This window comes from Balaenoptera ricei, chromosome 4, assembly GCF_028023285.1.
Source record: "Balaenoptera ricei isolate mBalRic1 chromosome 4, mBalRic1.hap2, whole genome shotgun sequence".
NCBI lineage: Eukaryota > Metazoa > Chordata > Mammalia > Artiodactyla > Balaenopteridae > Balaenoptera > Balaenoptera ricei.
The window spans coordinates 9,478,507-9,494,733 of record NC_082642.1 but is presented as its reverse complement, the minus strand read 5'-3'; the positions used below and the strand labels follow the sequence as shown (position 1 = coordinate 9,494,733).

The 16,227-nt window shown below is 37.3% G+C and overlaps 1 protein-coding gene across 5 annotated transcripts in view; it reads left to right on the top strand.

The window, feature by feature from the left end:
* AGTR1 (angiotensin II receptor type 1) overlaps positions 1–16,227 on the top strand; it is a 44,135-nt gene that overhangs the window by 8,946 nt on the left and 18,962 nt on the right. For 3 of the 5 annotated variants that reach the window (XM_059921878.1, XM_059921874.1, XM_059921875.1), the window contains exon 2: positions 369–453. The gene's annotated coding sequence lies outside the window, so the exon portion shown is untranslated. Of the gene's footprint in view, positions 1–368; positions 454–4,238; positions 4,292–16,227 lie in introns of all 5 variants that reach the window. The other 2 variants (XM_059921876.1, XM_059921877.1) reach the window with 2 other exon arrangements.

Here is a 16,227-nt window from a genome sequence, read left to right as displayed (position 1 = left end):
ATTCCCAAGTAAAAATCTAATCTATTAGGATATTTCTTATATTTAGTAGTTATGTCTACAGAAATGCCTTAGAAGATGGCACTGTTTTTGACCGAGAAACATTCTTTTTCTCCTTCTCTAGTGTTCATGTACACGGGCGTGAGGGAAGGTGTTGACTATAAGGAGGAACAGGACCAGGTCCCGTGACAGACAGCCACTCAGTAGAGCCCAAGTCTATATAAGGAAGAATATGTTCTTGATATCAACCAGATGACTTCATTACCTTTAAAAGCTTTCTTAAGATGTAGTGTTAATGCTTATTTTATAAATTAGAAAATTAAAATCTGACCATATTCAGTGAATCACATTAATCTTTTTTTTCTTTCCAGATTTGATACATGATAAATTGGTCTAAAATGGCTGAGGTTATATCTGAATAAGTCACTGAAGCCACCCCAGAAGGTCTGCATCCAGGTAAATGTCTTACACCTATAACGTTGTATCTGTCAGTAGTTTTCTCTAACGTGTCAACAGTGAAGGTAGCACAAAAAGCCACATATGCCATTGTCAGGTGACAGAAACAGAGGAAGCAGAAAAGAATGAAGTTCCAGTCTTACCCCATCCCTTCCAATATACAGCTTAAAAACATATATATTATATGATTTTCAATATAAACAGTGTCAGAATTACCAAGATATTCATGTATTGATGATAAACCATGTGAGAGATTTGCAAACCCTTGGCGAGGATCTCCTCATGGTCATAGGCGATTGCTCTGAGCATTGCGTTCCATGCTACCTAGGGCTTTAGCAGGGCCAGGAGGGAAATGACTGTGCTGTCTCATCAGCCACCAAAAGGGGAATTGGGGCTCTGTGATGCCCCAGCACTCACTTCTAGAGGCGGGCATATGTCTAAACACCATAAACCTTGAAACTACCTGCTCACCTTCAGAAAACCCGAATGTCTCAGAGTCTCATTCTTACAAAAGTCTCTCTTACTCCAATAAGATATAGGAAAAGGGGCTCTGAAATTGGATATAGAGGTACCCTTTAATCCCCATGCAGTTTAACCCCCTGGTAGATGTGAGTCCTGTGGAGTCACACGGCGGGGCATTACACTCAGAACCTCAGAGGGCAGCTAGAGACTGCTCTGTTGGTCCAACTCCTATCACATAGGCCTGTATGATATTTTTCGTAAAAAGACTCCTGGATTTACCCGGCTAGCAGGATTTTTTTCTTCTGACATAAACTCAGCTCAAAAAACAAGCCCTCAGCTTCCCAACTTAACAGGGGAGACACTCCCTAGTTCCTCTAAGGAGAATGAAAAGAGTAGCTTGTCCCCTTCTGGATATGTTGTGATTGCACTTTATCAAAGTAGAATGTAGATAAGATAGGTGGTGGGTTACATATGTTAGAGGCGACTAGTCTTTTTGATTGACAAGTAGGAAACACTTGCTGGAAGGCACTCCACAGTGGTGGTAGGCAACTATTTAGGACCGCTTTAATCTTGGAGACAAAAATAGTAACATTCTACGGAGTTCTGCCACTGGAAATCTGTAGGGGTTTTTTAGTTAAACCTAGGAAGCTGAGCTGTGCATGTTTCCAGCAAAAATCCAGCTCTGGAAAACGTACATTAAAATCTATTAAATTGGGCTTCCCTGGTGGCGCAGTGGTTGAGAATCCACCTGCCAATACAGGGGACACGGGTTTGAGCCCTGGTCTGGGAAGATCCCACATGCCGCGGAGCAACTGGGCCCGTGAGCCACAACTACTGAGCCTGCGCGTCTGGAGCCTGTGCTCCGCAACAAGAGAGGCCGCGATAGTGAGAGGCCCGCGCACCGCGATGAAGAGTGGCCCCCACTTGCCACAACTAGAGAAAGCCCTCGCACAGAAACGAAGACCCAACACAGCTAAAAATAAATAAATTAATTAAAAAAAAAATCTATTAAATCAGTTAGGAAGACACCAAGACTGGAAGCTTTCTTTTGCATCCTAAGAGTACTGAACAGAAGGAGCTCTTTGTCTGTAATACCCCGTCAGCCTTAGAGCAGAAGAATTGGGACAGTAATACGGGGGGTTCCTACTGGAAATGATTCTTAGACCATCCTCTCTTCTCCTGTATTTTGGAAGCCCCTCGGTTTCTGATTAACATTCCCATATTTGTAGCAAAATTTTCCAAATAACTGTGACATTTTGCTTACAAATAAGAAAACACTGAACAAAAACATTGTGTAAAATTTTAAACTTTTTCAAACCTTTAAGGTTTAAATGAATGAGCAAAACATACTTAATTCTAAGAAGTTTTTTTTTTGTTAAAGAACTAATGCCACACCAAATCTGCCACTAACTAGCAACTTTGCCTTTGGTTTCCTGTGAAAGAATCTTCAAGGCCCCATCCCAATCCATGGTCACTATACTGAAATACAAAAAGTGTTTTCTAAGGGCCTTCTGAACTTTGTATTGTCACTTTAAAGCTTTCACCAACTTACAACTACAGAACTTTGATCTCTTATTGATTTAAACCAGTAATGTGTAAACAGCATTTCAGAGCTTGTTTTATTGAACCAAAAATATTTAGGTTGAAATCTACTCATGAAAAATGGGAAAACCTGGTTCGGACATAGAATAAAGAACATGTTCAGTGGCTTAAAATTTTTGGTAACCATTTGCCCCATGTGGCTATTTAAATTAATTATAACAAATGAAATTAAAAACCGAGTTCTTCAGTTGTACTAGCCACATTTCAAGTTCTCAATAGACACATGTAATTAGTGGCTACTGTATTGAATAGCAAAGATATAGAACATTTCTATCACTATGGAAAGTTCTATTAGACAATACTATCATAAACAAATTATTAATAATGCAGTGGACTTCCACTGCTACTTGGCAAGAAAGTTTTGTGCTCTCTTATACTTATTTGGAAATTTTAAAATATTTTTTAAATTTCAGTTTTCTCAGTTGTAGGTTATCTGGTGTATAGTTAGTTCTCACAAGCCCCTTTTTCTTTTTCCTATTTGCCTGTTAAAATATGTGGAATTAAATGTTTTACTTAAATATTTATTTAAATATTTTATGTACTCTTCTAAAGTTAGAGGTTTTCGTTTCCTTAAAAATTGTGAAAAGTGGTATACACAATTATGTTGAGCTAATACATGGCTGTTGGCTTTTTTACCTGAATCATTGACATCTCCAAGTAAGAAAAACTAGAAAAGATGTAGGATCATTTTTAAGGCCAATATTTTTTCTTTATTGTTGATATTCTGTAAGATTTTATTTTTCCTACAATGATAGATGTGTCTCAATTATACTGACTTAACTAAAGTTGATTTATGTTTTTTAAGCAATTGGAAAGCCAAGCAAAATAACTATTAGATCATTTACTTCTTTTTCTCTTTTTTTATGGAAATGTGTAATATTTTGATTTCAAAATTGTATGTATCACAGATAACAATATTTTGTTTATCATTTTAAATAATATAATCACCCCCTTTTACAGTGTATTCTTAAACTTCTTAGTCACGATTTTTCCACTAATACAATCCTGTTATTTAACATCAGTCTCAATTACTTTCCAGTCACTTATACCTAGTAGTTCAATTAAATTTGGTTCCTGGACTAATGGTTGTACGTTACACAAGGCAAGAAATTAAAAACAAACTTATCTTTGAGTTATTGAAGTATCAAGGATTTGAAATAGCTATATAACTAGCTGAGAAAAAGGCATATAAATATCCAGCCAATATTCCCTTTACAGATTTAATAGTATCATTTTTCAGTGAAAGCATAAATAATAGAAGTTTGGACCCAGTTTGGAACTGTTAAATATGAATCCGAGTCTTACCAGTGAAAAAAAGGCAAAGTAAAGGTTAGCCACTTGTGGAGCTTTTTTTTTTTTTTTTCCAATAAACCAAAAAATAGCTTTCTTTATAGAATAACAGGTTTACTCCAAATAACCTACTATTCACACAGTTTATCTACAGTAACATTGTTCCTAGGTTTAAATAATACAGCTCGATATGCTCAACATACAACTATGTAGGAGATTCTAATTTAAATTGGATTACTATTAATACTTTTAACAATTAAAAGAGCTCAGAGAATTAGCCTCTAAATTTAGAGGTTCTGTTTTGCTGGCAGGAAGAACTTTTCACTAGTACCAAAAGTGCTGTCATCCTCTCCCTTCAACTAGCTAGTCATTCCTTTTAAGACTCTTGAGATGATTTGGATGTACAGGAGTCATTTTTTTTTTAATTCCAGGAAGATCTAAGATATCTCAGAAATGGAATAGTACAGTGCAGACCTGGCAGAAGGTAACCAGTTATCTGGAACTAGGTCTTTGGCATCTTTCCAGATTTGGAACAAAATACTGGACTCTCCCTGGGCATCCCTGAGACAGCAGGAGCAATGTCATACTGCAAGTCCAAAATCCAATCAGGAGCAGCCTTCCTTCTCCTCTTATCCAGGCGAAGCCAAAATACTTCTGCACACAGCATGGGCCACCATAAAAAGCAAACAAAGCCACTGTAGATAAAATCAGGCAGTGGGTAAGGCTGTCTTTTGACCTAGAGTCTGAACCTTGGCTCCTCAGCGATGCTCCAGGCCAAAGAGCAAGAACAAGACGGGCATTTTGCTGCCTCTTGGTCCCTCCAGTGCGGTCAGTGTACACAGCAGGAGGATAAAACAACTCAGTATCTTCCTTAACAATGCAAAGAAGGAAATCCAACCTGCTTTGGCAGTGTGAAAGCAATGCAAATTTGAGTCATTGATGACGATAGCTTCTTATGTGATATAGAAGTTTATTCTGTAACACTAATGGCCCAGCCATATTTTATTCAACTCTAAACCATTAATGAACACTCATCTTCATTTTACATAGAACATATTTATCTATACACAACTGAACAAATAGGGAACGTTGGAAATGGCCCTGTGAGAAGTATTGGCCCACAGTGCATCTGCTTGGTTTGGGGCAACTGAAGTAGTTAGTACAGGCTCCCTCTGGATTTCTGCTAGAATTTTGATTTAATTAGATCGATGAATTAGACACATAGCATCTGAATTAAAGAGTGAGAAATACAATATGAACCAATTAAGTGAAGGAAAAATTTACTATGAATAAAATAATAAATGTCAATAAATTTAAAAATTGACTTTAGTTTCCTTTATATGACAAATGTAACAGACCTAATTTGACATCTTAAAATGAAGAGATCTATTTGTAATCTATTTTGTGATTTTTATCTTCTTAGGAGTATGTTTTGATATCTTTAACCTTCATATTTAATTTTTTTTTCTTTTATCAGTTTCTATGGTGTAAACATCCATCAATCCATATTGGTTGACATATATATATACATATATGTATATATATGTATATATATATATATATACATATATATATACACGTATATATATATGTATATATATATATATATCTCAAGAGAAAGTAATGCTGCAATCCTTCTCAGCAATTTATTCTGACAATTAAGAACCCTTAAGCTAAATAGAATAATTCATTTCACAGGAAACTCTTATTCAATATGTATAATTAGTTTTAGTTAACTTTATTAATGAAATGTTGCAAATCAATTAGGTTTGCAATAATCAGATCCTGAGGACCCAAGAGGGGCCATTTCCCTCACAAGAGGGGAAGGTGATATACAATTTAGTTGGGAAGCAAATGTAATTAGATTTGATCAGTTGAGTATTCCTGTCCTGATGTGGAATTAGGCACATACCCAAGCCTGAGTTTATAGTTGGAAAGAGGTAGAAAAAACAGCATGACTTAGAAAAATGTCTTCATGGTCCTATTGACCACAAACTAACAGCCAAAGTGGGCCTTTGAAACCACAGGTAGACAGGTTTTCTTCCGACAGGGCTATGTTTACATTTGTTTTTCAAAGCTGAATGCCTTTAAGTAGAAGAGTACATGAACTCAACTATTTGTCACTCCTTAATGGCGCTTCACGCATTTATCTAACCGCCTAAATCCTGATGGCATTTCAGTTTGCAACTATTGTAACCTAGAAGTTTATTATTGAACAGGTGTGGGGTAACCCTGAAGTTTCTTTCTTCTGACTCTAAAATAAGAATATCAAAGAAATGTCATGACAGTAAAAAAGTCTTCTGAATGAAAATTATTTTAAACACAAGGTATTCCTATTTAGGGCTGCAGTTTGCAACAGATTCTGCTGTTATTCACTCAATAAGTATTTTTATTGGACACCTACATGCCAGTCACTATTTTCAGCATTAAGGACAAAGTGTGAGCAAAGCAGACAAAAATCCCTACCCTCATAGAACTTACATTCTAGTGCATGTAGACAGAAAAACAAGTAAAGTATATATGTTGGATGGCATGAATAATGGAAATAGAATGTGGAAGCAGTGAGGGAGAAGGGTGCAGTTTTTAAGGGGAGTTTAGGGAAAGCCTGCTTAGTAAGAAGGAAGGAACTATGTGGACATCTGGAGAAAGACGACTGTATGGAGAGAGCAGAGCAAATGCAAAGGCCCTGAGGCAGCACTATACTGGCATATTCGAGGCACAGCAAATAGGCCAGTATCCAAAAAGCCAGTATTGAAGGGTATAAACTGACAGGTAGACTAGAGACATATTTAGAATGGATGCTAGAAGAGGGGAACAAATGAAATTTTTAAACTGAAATGGTTTAAAGATTGAAAATGCTTTGAAATATAGTGAAATATTTTCACACAAGAGATTTTAAAAAGAAATCAGGTCCATGATTCAATCCCCAGTGACTGGTTCAGTAGCCATCATAGTCAGGGGCTACGTCTAGAACTCTGATCACTAAAAACCTGCATTTGATGTCAGTTCCTCCTGGACAACCAAATGACTTGTTTGGCACCTTTGGTATACCCCAAAAACATTTTGCCTATCACTGACCTGTAATCCCATGTCTCTGGGCCTGAAAATAAAACACCCTGTAACAGAGTCAGTGGTGCACGACATTGCCATTAGATTATTTTTAGTGAAAGCTTTGCCTCCTGACACACATACACTGATGAACTTAATAATTCCTGGGGCTACCACTGAATGCAAAATGACTTCATATACTGGTTATTCCATTTAAATTATTTTATCTTCAAGTCCAACAAAAAGAAAATTCTAAATAAAAAGATACATTTGGGATTGTATATGTGGCATCCATCCACATATAACTGAAATAAAATTATTTAATGGAAAATTTCAAATTCAGCCACCTCTAAATATGTAAGATAGTCTGAATGAGAAGGAACAATTCTGACTTTGTATTATTTTTTTAGTGGTAGTGTTTTCTCATAATCCCATGCCTTTTTCCTGTCCTGCTATTCTTCAAGGTTTCCTAATGAGAATTAGAGAACAGGCATATTTAACAATCTGTATTTGCAGGTTGTAAACAAGAAAATGAAGACTAATAGTTTCTCTCCTGCTAATTTGATTTTCTACAGCTCCTCTCCTACCAGCTTAGGCAAAGGACTTAGTTACTATTTCCAGCAGATGGGGCCAAGGAAAAGACAATCATCTGTGATGTCATGCTTCCCCCAAATAGGCCAGCTGCCTTTCAGGCCTCGGTTAGAGACTTCCCCAAAGTAAGAAATGAGAAGTGATCATGAACCGAATGAGGAAAAAATGCAATTTCCTTTATTCTAGAAAAACAGTACTCAGTGGCTGGTTCACAATGCTACAGTAAAACATTTTCATACATTTCTCCTGCACATGTGGAGAGTTATAAGGTATGCACTTAGAAGTAGAAATGCTGATTTGATTTCCAAAGTGGTGGTGATAGAAGGAGGCTTCTGGAAATGGGGTTGTGCTGAGTTGACAGAAAGATAAAGGATTCAGTCCTTAACTGGTAATATGTGACTGGCTCTCTAAGCTGAAATATAACCCAAAAAGAACTTCTGGTACAATTCCAGGTCCCAGGGCTAGTTAATGGTACAAATAGTTATTTATATACAACTATACAGGAACGTATTTCCCAGGACCCCTCTTATCATTGACATCTCATGAAATCAGCCCTGCAAAAGAACATTCTGAGAACATACAACACATAACTTTAAATGAGGAAATTTCCTTTTCTCATGCAAAAGCATGAAAGTTGGTTTGAATTGACATGGACTTCTGTAAAGGCGAGGGCCTGTGATTTCAGGAAGCATGTTTCTCTTTTGAAACTCTAGTGTGTCCTTGGAAATTGCTGCATAAAGGCCAAACTGCCAAAGTCTAGTCCTTCTCCTCTGAGTAAAATCTTTTAGTTGTAGGTCAGTAGCTGGTCTTTGTTCTCCTCAGTGCCTGTTGCAAAACACCGCAATTTTCATTCTAAACCCCAACAGTATTAAGAAGACAGGTTGAGTTAAAATAATGCCTGTAATTTAACAAGTATTCTGTCCCTAATAAAAAGCTAGTTAGTCACAGCTTCCTTCAAATCCCTCTCCCCCAGATTTTTCTCCTGAAAGGAGATACTAGACAGCATTTTAGGGAAAACAAACTTTTGTCAATTGCTAAGGATAAGGTAATAAATAAAAGGGTTAAAAATAGATGTCAATCACTAAGGATAAGGTAATAAAAGGGTTGAAAATAGATGTCAATCGCTAAGGATAAGGTAATAAAAGGGTTGAAAATAGCATTTTAAGCATCATGCTTTTTCTTTAAATTCCCTGAGGTTGAACAGATTCTTAACTTCATTTTTTTAACTGCCCTGAAAATAGTTTGTCTCTAGTTGACTCTTGTTCAGGGCAATGTTATATCTTCTTAATCTAGTAGAGTCACAAATTTAAGTCATCATCCTGAGCAAGTAATTGAAATGGTACAATCTTCTCACTCAAAAAATATAAAAAATAAAAAATAAAAAATCCAGGAATGAATCATCCTTAAAACTCTCCCAACTTGCAGTCTAGTTTCATGGGTGAAAACTTTGGGAGACCAGTTTGGGAAGCAACCAGAGCCTGGTAGTTTCATACACTTGATCTTATCACCTTCTCACAACAACACTTAAAAGTAACTAGGATTAAAAAAATAAACTTGTTATTTAATATGGTAATAAAGTGTTTTTATGTGGAAAAATAAATAAATTAAATAAAATAAAGTATACCTCAGTAAACCTGAAAACAAAAAAGTAACTAGGATTATTGCCATTGTATTATATTGCTATTTTTTTAAATGCAGACACAAAGAGAATGTAATAGTTAACATCTATTAATTGGACACTTAGTTGGGTCAGGCACTGGGTTAGTGACTTTATCTCCATTTTCTTACTTAATTCACAAAAACAAAACAAAACAAAACTACAAGCTAGGTTTTCTTATTGGCTTCATTTTTTCACAGACAGTGAGTCTAAGGGGCCCATCTTGCTAACCAATACCAGGACAAGAACTGGAATTTTGGGCTGACTCCAAAGCCCTCGTTCTCATTTCTCTCCCAGATGTAACCCATCAAATTCTTCAAAGCCTGAGATCTTCCTTTCTTTCGATTAACTGCTACACTAGCAGCATTTTTTTTACGTATATCTATACAGGCGAACACTGTGCTAATATTTAATTATAGGTTTATACTGATGTTGGATGCAAGTATAAGCTAGCATCATTTTGAATAATAGTAGAAGAGTCAGGAGCTCTGAAAGTAATGTTCAGGATTGGGTAAAGCAGATATTTTTGTCACATTTCAGTGAGAGAATGAATTCATATGCCACCAGCCATTTGCAGAAATGCAACAGGAAATGAAAAACTTAACTACTTTAAATAATGTGGTCTGTAATACAAATTATTGCACTGTGAATTAGTTTCCTTCTGCTGTAGAACTGATCATTTGGATTATATAGACAAGCGGTGCAAGACATTACTAAAATTATCCTTGAATCCTAGCTTTGAGATCTATATAAAACACTAGGCAGTTTGCCTGAGAATACATAGAAAACACTTTTTTAAAGGATTGGGATGGGTTATTTTCCCTTCTGTAAAATATTAGCCTTTGAAATGAACTCAGCTGATCTGCTAAATAACATTTGCAAATTGTTGTGTTTTAATAAAGTGACAGACTGAGAGAGAAGCCACACTAGACCTGCTTATGATTCTGGAGGTGTTACAGACCAGGAACATTATGCAATAATGCCTTTTAAAAGAAGGGAGCCACTTAGCTTTACAACTTGCCTGGCAACAAATGTAGCCACTTACTCCAAACTCGGGGGTAATTAGCATCTATGAAAATCCAGCATCTAAATCCCAAACCCCTGGTGCAATACATACTCAGTAAATTACAGTCTTTTACCTCTAGTATTTTCAACAATTCCATTTAAGTATGTGAATATATGAGTGTGTGGTGTTTTAGGAGGCCTGCTCTATAATGCTATGGAAAGATTTCATCACTATTAATCAGGTATGCAGTAAATGGGACACCTCATTTTTTCGATTTCTGGAAGGCTCAGAGCCTTTGCTGCTGCTGGCAGAAGGCAGACCCAAATGCGCTATGCTAGTGAAAAATCCCTGGCAAACATGGAACCCAGTGAAAATTTGGGAGACACAACTTGCTGTCGCTACCACTGGCAATCATCACCACTATTACAGCTTTAATCAGGCAAGCCCAGGCTCATGCATTTGTTTATAAAGTTGCAGCAAAGCCTTATAAATTAAGCCTGAAAGAACATTAAGTTTTAGTCTAATCTTGGATCAACAAGAAATTCTTATTTAAAAACCTTCATAAAAGTAGTCAAATTGGTGTTTTAAGAACTAAACAGAATTACATTGCTTTAACTTTTCTTTTGTTGCAATAGGAAAATTAATGCTTTAAAAATTAAAGTTAAAACACAGAGATCTTAAAATATGTTGGGGGAAAAACTATTTTACAGAAAATAAATTTGTCCCCTGGATTTGTAACTGGCTGTTGATTTCCGTGTTTCTGAGTGTGAAGGTGTACTGTCTCCTAGACAGAGCAGGGAAGACTTGGTACCCTTCTGAATGAAAGGGTTCCTATTAGCTTTTCTCCTTCATTTCCTAAAGTGTTGTGATTTTTATTCCCTGGTGTTATGTTTTTAAAAGATTTTAAATCTTAAAACATAGAAATAGGTGTTGAAATTGAGAGCTGAAAGTCTCAACCAGTTGGGTATGATTTTTTAAAATAGGTAATACAGACCTCTAGTGGTTGAACAGTTTGAAAGCCTCTGCAAGAAGAGGAAATTGTGCATCAGGTGCTTGCATTTTAAAGAGGAAAAACTGTTGCTAGTTACAATTACAATGCAAAATTCACATAGTTCATACAAATCAAAAAAAGGTAATACTGTGCAGCAAGGGAAGATGGAGCACTTCCCATCCTTTTAGGTGCTCTCAATTCTCCCAAAACAAGCAAGGACCCCGCCCATCAAAATCCCAGCAAGAAGTCTGGATCTGTATTGGTTTTCCTCTGAAAGATTAATGTCCAATTCACTTGTTATATGAATGGAGCTGGCAGATATTTGCGTTATGTAAAAATAGATTTTATTTTCCTTGGCACACAGTTTTGCCTCAATGAGACTCTTCTTCCTCTAAACTCCAAGGGCTCCGCGTGAAAATGCAAGAGCCTCTCACACAGCCACTGCTTTCCTGTCCTCTCCCAGGTTCTCTCCATGGGGACAGCCACACTCCACTGGACTGGGGCTCAGTGACTGGGGTGGTTCTCCATCTCTATGAGGGGCAAACTATTGGATCCATGCACAAGCTTTGGTGATTATTAAATGTCTCTCTAGACCAGCGCTTCTCAAACATGAATAGATACACAAACCACCTGGAGAATCTTGTTGACATTCAGATTCTGACTCAGTAGGTGTGGAATGGGGCCTGAGATTGCTTTACTAGAAAGCTCCCAGGTGATGCTAATGCTGGCATCCAGGACCACAGCCGGGAGCAGCGAGGAGACGCTGTAACATCTCTAATTTTTTATTACACTTTGTGTTTCACTCATTTCTTCATCTTTCTCTTCTTTTTTACTTCAATGGCATCTCAGAATTTAATTTTTGACTTTATACAACTTTTAAAGTTCTCTTTCACTTGACTATGTACAAAAATCTCTGGGAACCTGTTATTCAAGTATTGTAAAGTTGATCTTACATTTTAAGAATGGATTCAGTGTCATCTGTTTAGTTTGGTGAGTTCATGGTGGTTGTGAGCACCTCTCTAGCACTTGAAGTAATTAGGCATTTGTAACCACAATTAAATACCTGATTAGCCATACTGGGAGAGTGGGTGAGATCAGGTTTTGTGCATGCTGAAAAACTACTAAGGGCCCAAGGTAATATCCACATCGTAAAATCAGGCAGAATAAAAAGCACAAGCTGAAACCCTTAAGAGCCAACAGATCAGAGTAAAATATGGGAAAAACATTTCTCAGACAAAATCCATCATCTAAATAAGTTCCTATCATGGCATGTTATCAAGCTTAATTTTGAAATCCATAATTTTAGAACTTATGTCATGGGCTAGTCTTGAAAAGCCTCTTGCAAACTTTTAACATCCAGTTTCAAATCAAAAATAGTATATTAACAGGCTGTAGCGTGGAGGGAGTACATAAATTATCATCATTGCCCTGCATGAACAGTAATTCACAGATTTGGCTCAGACACGACTTAGATGAAATAATTAACTATGTATAGTACTTAACAGTATAAAAGTAATTAATCTAGCTGCCTCATACTGGTTTGGCCTAAATAAACATGTAATAAAAAAAAGCCATACGATTTTATTATTTTTTCACTCACGTTACTACTTTAGTAAGTTGGAATTTTAATATGGCAGAAGAAAGATATCTTTCCCATAAAAAAATAACACTTTCTTTTCAAATGTTAAAGTACAACTATAATCAGAATGAGTTCTGTTTATAATTGTGCACAGATGTTCTCAATTAATAGTATTATGCATTCTGCTTCACAGGAATTTGGCAAACATGATTATTTTAAATTATGGTGTACATAAGAAAAAAATCGATTTTTTTAACCACAAGTCACATAGACTCTGTTGAGGTACTACAGTTGTGTGGCGGTGTAGCTTTGGCAAAATGTTTCAGATAAACTTGTTTTTTGCCCCATGGGTTCTGAGAGGAGACAAGTGGCCTTTGGCTTATAGACCCTTCATCAGCAGGTCCACAAGGTAAAGGGCAGGGTCATTAGTTGGTATGTAGGCAAAAAAATAAGGCAAGTATCCCTGTTTGGGCAAGAGAAAAGAGCTCGGGTGATTTCTGTGAAGGAGAAAGAGGTGCACCCCATGCAGGTCTTTTTTTAAAGTCCACTCTCAACGTATGGCTGCTCCTTTGCCTAATCTTTTTTTTTTTTTTTTAATATTTATCTATTTATTTGGCTGCTCTGGGTCTTAGTTGCAGCACATGGGATCTTCATTGTGGCACATGGGATCTTTAGTTGCCGCATGTGAACTCTTAGCTGCAGCATGTGGGATCTAGTTCCCTGACCAGGGATAGAGCCCAGGTGCCCTGCATTGGGAGTGCAGAGTCTTAGCCACTGGACCACCAAGAAAGTCCCTCCTTTGCCTAATCTTATAGACTATAACATGTTCTATATGACTCCATTGCCTAATCATTATATTATTATCCCTATTTCATAAATAGACAAAGAAGAGGAGGAAGCTAAGTAATTCTTCCAAAATTAAATAGCACACAAGATGTAGATCAAACTCAAACCCAGAGACTTCTACTTCCAGCCAAGATGGAGTGAGAGAGATTTACTGTCTCACCAAAAACAACTATTAAAATATTATATATATATGAACATATATATGAATATATATGAAACAGTGATTTTCAAGACAGTGGACACCAGGCAACAAAGGACAGTAGTCTCTGAGGGATAGGAGACAAATGAAGTGAGCCCCAGATCACTGCCTGGAGAAAGTTCCAAGCCATGGCTCAGAAAGGATAATCCAGAAGGAGCTCCCAGGTTTCCCTGAGCTGAGGAGATGGAGCTGGGGGTCCAGAGAGGCAAGGAGCTAGAGTTCACAGAGCAGAGTACCAGACACTAGAGAGCTTTACAAAGAAAGAGCATGGAAATCTGAAAGGTGCCCCCTGTGTTTCAGTACATGTGAGTGAGTAATCACCCAGAAGGATTTGAGGGCACACTCCGCAGAGATCATCCAGAGCCAGAAAATAGTTGTTGTTCCCACGAGCCAGAGGGGTAAAACTCATAATTCATGGGACATCAGGTAGCATATTCAGAAGGGTTTTGCCTCAAGAATAGGAAAAAATTAGACTAAATGCTTCTCTGGTCCCACCTAACAAAGCTTAAAAGCCAGATCTGAAGGAATCAAACTGTTTGCAAGTAATTTAACTGCTTCCCAGAACAAAGCTGGAGAATTTATATAGGAATACAAAAACATCCAGTATCCAACAAGGTAAAGTTCACAGTGTTTAGCCTCCATTCAAAAATTACCAGGCATGCAAAGAAGCAGGAAAATAAAATCCATAAAAAGAAAAAAATCAATTAATAGAAACAGACCTAGTAACGACACAGATGATAGAATTCGTTTACAAGGCCATTAGATGACTATAACTGTATTCCATATGTTCAAGAAGCTAGCGGAAAGTCTGAACATATTGAAGAGACATGGACACTATTCAGAAGTCTGAAATAGAATTTCTGGAGCTGAAAACTCAAAGCAAGACTTCAGACACTATGACCATGTTCCTTCCACTGCCCCCACCATATTCTTCCCTGGATCATGAGTTTGATCCCAGTGGCCTCATGCTTACTACTTGCTTAATACTGAAATTCCCAGATGAATACTTCCTTTTAAGAGGGGTTTAGCATCTGAAGACAACAGACTTCCTGAAGGGCTCCACATGGGCCCTTTCCCATCCCACTTTGACTCCCCCACCCCCGAGGCCCTCCTCTGGCTCGTGGGGCAGATGACACCACTGTCCGTGGGCTGACACTCCACTCTGGCATATGGACTCCTCAGTAGAGTAGCTGCCAGCAGTCCTCAACGTGGCACCTTCTGAATTATAAGAAAGTTTACATTATCAGACCGCCATGTTCCATCTCGATTTTCCATCTCACTTGAAAACTCTACAGTTTGAAACGGCATGAAATTTGTTCTCTTCACTCAACGTACAATTCAAATGGAAGTTAGTATTGATACTTTTGAAGCTCCCCACCCTTCCCATCCAAGGCACTATGTATAAAATCACGAACTGTGTTCTTCCAGCCAATGAAGCAATTAACCAAAATGTACATGTTGTTCTTTTACAAGATTCAAAATATGCTCATGAGAATTAAACTATTTTTCCAACCAAGCTAAAAAAAATCAATTTACTTGTCTAGGAAGTTTTATTAGGGCTAGAATTCCAAGAAATGGATATGCCAGCCAAATATTACTGTTCATCAGAAATGCTCCATATTCATCCAGTATTAATCCTGTGTAATTCCCTCAGTCAATGTACCCACTTAACAGCAGATATATTCTATGTATTTTGTGTGTGTGTGTGTGTTCCTAAACCTGCAGTGAATGAATTCAGAAAAAAAGTATCAAAAACACAAACGTAGCCTTGCAACACAAATGTGTGGATAATTTCATGCTTGGAACATCACAGTTCACTTTAGAAACACTTTACTTGACAGTGAAGTTTTCAAGAATAAGTATTTTTCAGCACTTACTGAAAATATTTTAAAATCTCACCTCATCACCAGTTATATAACCAGGGCCATGCGGTCATTGTGGCTCTATGAAATGGCATCAGGCCCTTTCACTACTGATCATCTTTTGGGCACTGGATGATACTTTTTGAATAAATGTTAAAATAATGTGCAAGAACCAAGTATCACAGATTGTGTGCTGTATTCACCCACATGGAGACATCACTTTAGTGAAATGCAACAACAGCTCTAGAAAACATTAACAGTATCTTTACCAAAATATAAAAAGGAAAAAGGAAAGATAAGTTGCTGGCAAGATCAAAGAAGCAGGGAGGTGCAGTCCCGGCTGCCATTCTGAGACAGTTCTCAGACTCTGCACCAGGCTAGTCTCATGAGAGCAGGGGTGGGTAATACCTCATCCCATCACATCTCTTTGTTTTCCCACTACCTTCTACTCCTTGGTCATGGATTATTGTTGAATGTGGAAATGGAATGGGGGATGTCTAACAACAACACACTTCAAGTATTTAGTGTATTATATAAAAACACTGGAATGGGGGTCTGCAGCATCTTGCTGGGGCTTGAAGTCTGTTTTCTTAATTGTAAAATTAGGTGGTTGGCCTGGATCCTGAGTTGTAAATTGGCAG